Raw genomic sequence first — 6,046 nt, 5'->3', positions numbered from 1 at the left:
TAAGACCATTTGTAGCACAGTTACACTGCAGTGCAAAATATGAATAAATGCTTTTTGAATATGGTTGAATAAACTGAATTTAATAAAAAGCAGTGACAAACAGAACAACAAACAGAGTTTGAGTCACTACCTAAAATATGTTTTCTAATACACAGCGGTAGATTTAGGAACCTGTGATGTTTAAATCAAAAGTAATACACTTGTTTCATCACATCAGCTAATTTATTTAATCAAACGTATGATGCCAGTCTAATGCGGTTTTAAATACATGCACATGCAAGAAACTTCCATACTTTGGGATATTTGTCCAACCATGCACTGTTACCTCCCAGCAATAATATTAAGGCAGTGGGGTGTCTAATTTACATAAGTAAGAATATCCATACCTCATATATAGTTTATATATGTTTTAAAAACATTTGACTATATATATATATATATATATATATATGCATATATATCAGCATTTATGATAGAAAATATACATGTTATACATGTGTCCACCTGTAAAAAAGTACCAAACGACCAATTTTGCTTTATTTTGGAATATATATATATATATATATATATATATGTGTGTGTGTGTGTGTGTGTGTGTGTACATATATGTTTTGGATATTGATGAGAGACATACATTGACATACAGTGGTGTGAAAAAGTGTTTGCCCCCTTCCTGACTTCTTTTTTTTTTTGCATGTTAATGTTTCAGATCATCAACAAATTGAAATATTAGTAAGATAACACAAGTAAACACACAATGCAGTTTTTTAATGAAGGTTGTTATTATTAAGGGAAAACAAAATCCAAACCTCCATGGCCCTGTGTGAAAAAGTGATTGCCCCACCTGTTAAAACATAACTTAACTGTGGTTTATCACACCTGAGCCCCACCAGTGGAACACTGAACTGCCAGTGTGGAAACACGGACAGAGGCGGGGTTTAAAGGGATTTAGTGACACCTTGTGTGCAAACAGGGACCTGCACGCTTTGCTCCGGAGGGAGGGGGTGGACAAACTTGCAGCCTGCTTGCAGGTACCATAGAAGTAAATTACATTATTTCAGTGCTCAAAAGTGCTGTTTACAGTGTCTGCTGTGTGTGTGTGGGTGTGTGTGTGTGTGTGTGTGTGTGTGTTGTGGATACTACTTCCGTCCTCTCGCTTTTGACAGTATAGTATAGACGTTTTGCACACTTTGAAACAGTTGTCTAACAATCCTGAAATACATTCGGGAATCATATTTTTACAGTGTGATCATGTCGTTGCTTTTATGTTTCTAGAGCCCTTTCACTGCCTATGTTCCATATCACAGAGAAGTCTGAGTTTCATTGAATATTGCATAACGTTTATGCTGCACAGGCATTCCCAAGATGCCATATCTACTCAGTGCTGGGGCTGGAGATGTCATGTGCTTCAAACACTACAATGCAGAAGAGATAGGTGTGACACACACACACACTGACACAAGTTAATATGATGTGTATTAGGATACACACTGTACACCTTGTTAAAGTACTGAGTTAGTGCTGTGGGAGGCTGGTCAGAGGTCAGTGTTCCTGTGTGCAGGTGCTGATGGGGAGGAAGATGGAGGACTGGCTGAGGTTCTCAGTCTGCTACTGGCACTCCTTCTGTGGAACTGGTACAGTAGCAGCTGACCCCATACTCACACCCTGTCAGTCATCCATCTGTGGAGGCTTGGCAGTGAATAATATGAGGTTCAGTTTTTACCCAATGAACACAGTGTTGGGCTGTACTTCTTTCTATAATCTTATTTCAGTAGAATCATTAGTTTAAATTGAAGACAGCAGATATTATGTCTTTTTTTGTTGTTGTATTATTGTTTTGTGTTTCTTAGGTGCTGATCCTTTTGGGTTTCCGACCCTTCACCGGCCCTGGAATGCAGGAACTCCTATGGAATCAGCCAAGAAGGGACTCCGGGCTGCTTTTGAGTTTTTCACCAAGCTCGGCGTGAGGGAAGTCATGCTGAAAGTCACCGTTACACACAGCTGATTAGAATAAATAATGCGTTACACTGTGAGTTTCCTTTGTGACCTCTGCTTGTTTTCACAGGTGAAATATTACACATTTCATGACAGGTAATTGACCATTTCATTTTTATTTTTTTTTGGGAGAGGTTTCAACTGATGACGGTTTAAATAAAGTATTAGATTATAGTAGCAGGATATGCTCAGTGGTGTTGTGCTGGAATAAACATTTTTAAACTACCTGTCCACCTCTCCTGTGCAATTTGCCATCATAAATAAATTTAATAGTATTTAAAAGTAATGAAATCTAACCAGTACAAGTATGTGATGTTTCTTGTGTATTCCAGTATCCTGAACAATGTCCGCCCTCTGTTTTCTACAGGGATATGGCTCCTGAGGGCTCCACCCTGGAGGAGTCCAACAGGAATCTGGATGAAATGACAGACCTGGCTCTCCAGCTGCAGAGCCAGACTGGAATCAAGGTGCTGTGGGTCAGCTGCAACCTCTTTGCCCACCAACGGTCAGTATTGTTCCTGACAGTATACGTAGGACCTGACAGTCCAGTCCTGAGGTTTAAGGAAAAGAGGCTCATTTAGGCTGCAAAGTCAAAAAGTGTGAAAATAACAGAATCCTTCTGGTTGGATTTTATCCATGTGACAGGTACATGAATGGTGCAGCCACAAACCCTGACTGTCGCTGGCGCTCAGGTTAAGAAGGGGCTAGATATTACCAAGAAGCTGGGTGCAGAAAATTTTGGTATGAGTGTCTAAAACGTCCATATGCTCCTTAAATGCGGCAATGTTGCTACCTCATTGTATCATTGTATATTTCTCTCCTCAGTGTTTTGGGGAGGAAGGGAAGGTTTCCTTTCCAGCCATAATACTGATGTTGCTGCAGAACTGAAGCACATGGCCAACTTCTTCCGGTCTGGTTGTGTCACACACAGTTTCACATGTGTATATTTGTCACCAGAGTACCAAGAGTAGATTGGGTTGAAGTGTCAGTTGCTTATTGAACCCAAGCCTAAGGAGCCCTGCAAACACCAGTATGACTTTGGTAAGGTTTCCCAAATTTCCACAAAACAAATTTTCTTCTATAGATGCTATGAGTGTTAGAGGATTCCTTAAGCATTATGGTCTGGAGAGTCACTTCAAGTTGAACATCGAGCCCAACCACACCACCCTGGCAGGACACTCATACGGACATGATATCGTCATGGCCTCTGCGTGAGACAGCTGTTACCACAAATTGAACTTCGTATCTAAGTGAACATGTTGCTGCGTCACAATTTCGGCACATCCAGAGCATCTTTAACGCTAGGACAGTTTTACATTCTGTATCATCCTTGCTTGCCGGTGGACAGGTTTGGCATGCTGGGTTCAGTTGACTCAAACACTGGCTCTCCTGACCTGGGGTGGGACACAGACCAGTCCCCCATGGACATCAGGAACACCACGTTGGTCATGAAGGTGAGCTCATTTCTTTCATTTGTAACGGGAGTTCATTGCCAACGATGTTTGTGAAGGTGACATTGTCTAAACACTGTTGGATAAGGATGTTCATATAAATGTCTATTGCACACTCTGACATAAATAATCACACAGATTTTCATCTTTTGTAAAAAAAATACGTTAGAGGGATTTTGAAATAAATGCTTTGGCTCACTCTAGTAGTAGTACTGCATCGACTGTACAAGATGAGTTTAGATGAGAACAGTGATCCAGGAACCTAGTAATTAGGTGTCTAATCTTCTGCAGACCGTCATTGGACAAGGTGGTCTGCAGCCAGGAGGCCTGAACTTTGATGCTAAGATGCGCAGAGAGTCCACAGACCTGGAGGACCTGTTCATCGCTCACATCGGAACTGAAATTCACTGTTAAACAGACTTTAATTTTCAGGTACAGTATTATTAGGAAACATGCTACATTGTGTGTGGCCTCTGACTGGTTATGTGTGATTTAAATAGGAGCGATACTCAAGCTTCAGTCATGGCATTGGACAGAAAGTTGGAGGATGGTTCTGCCACCTTAGAGGAAATGGAGGTAAGAGACTATTAGAGACTTGTTTATTTTGCTACTGACACTTTTGCACAACCATTTCCATTGTGTTATAGCTTAACACTTTTGTTTGCTTCACTTTATATCTCTTCCTTTCTAATTGAATGTAGAAATCCACATTTTTTTTTAAACAAAATGTAATTTAGAAGGATGAGATTTGCTACTATATCAAATTGCCCAAGTATATGGAAAACATACTAGTCTAAGAGACTGTCTGACTGAGAGAATTTGCCACGGGTATTTTGTTTCACATTGCAACCTGCTTAAAACTATAACCAGCAGAATTTTGAACACTATTTGTATCTGAGCTCTCCCCACGTGTGTCTGCTCAAGAGGTTATCAGTGTGCTTATTGTGTGTAATAAACTGGCAGTCTACAGTAAGTGAGAGATGAGGGTCTCAAATATATGTTTTATGTTTTGTTTTCTCAGGAATTCATCAAGCAGAACGGTGAGTCGAAAGTAACATCAGGGAAGCAAGAAAAATATGAATCCATCTTTAATCACTACATACAATAAAAGCATTATTCCCCTTGGTTTGCATTTGATAACCTATGACCTTTTATGTAGAAGCTGTAATGCTTTAGTAATGGTGATGAAACACATCAAATGGAGTGTTAGAAAGGTAGAGCACGTTATTAATTAATTTGGTGCTTGTTTGCTTTGTTGTTTCAGTATGTGTGTATCCGTATGTATTTGTAGTGCTATTGACATGTCGTCTGGCATTTGATGTAACATACACTGAGGGGCTATATTCATGTTAGCTGACTAATGTTCGCTGTGTAATACAACACATTTTCACAATGACGTTGATGAGTGATCGTGTTTATCTACAATCCAGTCTACACAGGTATTAGCTATTGAATAATTAAAACTTATTTTTTAGACTTTATTGCAAGAGAGCACAACGTTTCTTCTTATTTACATAGTTTCTGCAGTCTTGCAATGTTTGTATGTACTTTGCTGTACAGAAAAAAATAAAGAAAAAAAGAACTACCATATACATGATTATATATATTTAAAAAATGGAATACAAAATAGTATCACCACGAAGAAGACATATTATGTCATCTGCCCACGTCTAATGATATACAGCTCTCTATTATGTAATTGTGGACTTCATTTGCAGTTCTGAGGATCCTGTACTGTATACTGTACGTACTGGTCTACTTCTAGAGTTAGTTCAGGTGGTGTTATACCTAAAATAATTCATTTTGTTTTTTTTTCACAATTAAGGTTATAACTGTTTGCTAGAAACTAAGTGAGTGGGTTGCATTCTTTTCAGCACAGATTCTCCAACAGAGTGATTTCATTTTTGGCATGATAAATAATCTTGTGTATACTTTCCAGGAAAACTCCTTCCAGTATTTGAGGTTTGTGTATCCAGAGACATTTTGACAGAGCTTATTGATTTTTCCAAACAAAAGCCAGTAGGCGTTGGAAAGAGCTCTCACTCTGCACCTTTTTCTGGGTACCGTGAATGTCTCCAGTGTGTGATTCAGATATATTAGCCAGAATTTAAACATGGAGCCCTTTGGCCATGTTTCTTCTGTTTCAAACACTGAAGACGTGTTAGGTTTACTATCGCACAAACCGGCAGCACGCATGTCTAATGCTAAAATATGTATTTTTCTGATGTGTTTTGTATAATTAATGAAATGTATTCAATATGCACAACTTTAGTTGCCATGGTAACAGCTCGCCATCTCGAGATGGAGCACGAGAGCAGCCATGATATTTAACAGGCAGACTTCCGGATGGTCCAGCTTTACACCGCAGAGTGATGTGTCTGTCAAACGAACCATCTTTGCGGCAGGTCCCCTCTCATTCAGACTCTTAAAAGAAATGAAGCACGCACCTTTCCACTGACATCACATCATACTACCATCCTGCCAGCCGACTGTCCAATCAGCGGCCGAGAGGAGGCCCAGGGCCGGCGCCGCTGTGCAATCGGCGGATAGCGTGAGCTCTGCTCACCGTCACGTCACTCCTGATTGGAGGGTTGAGCTGC

The 6,046-nt window shown here is 39.9% G+C and overlaps 1 pseudogene; it reads left to right on the top strand.

Annotated features, from left to right (window-relative positions):
* Positions 1–1,282: 1,282 nt before the first annotated feature.
* Positions 1,283–5,211, top strand: LOC122881487 (annotated as a pseudogene).
* Positions 5,212–6,046: the final 835 nt, after the last annotated feature.

Source organism: Siniperca chuatsi, linkage group LG9 (genome assembly GCF_020085105.1).
Source record: "Siniperca chuatsi isolate FFG_IHB_CAS linkage group LG9, ASM2008510v1, whole genome shotgun sequence".
NCBI classification, from domain to species: domain Eukaryota; kingdom Metazoa; phylum Chordata; class Actinopteri; order Centrarchiformes; family Sinipercidae; genus Siniperca; species Siniperca chuatsi.
Note: the sequence above shows the minus strand (reverse complement) of the source record. Positions and strands in the feature narration are given on the sequence as shown.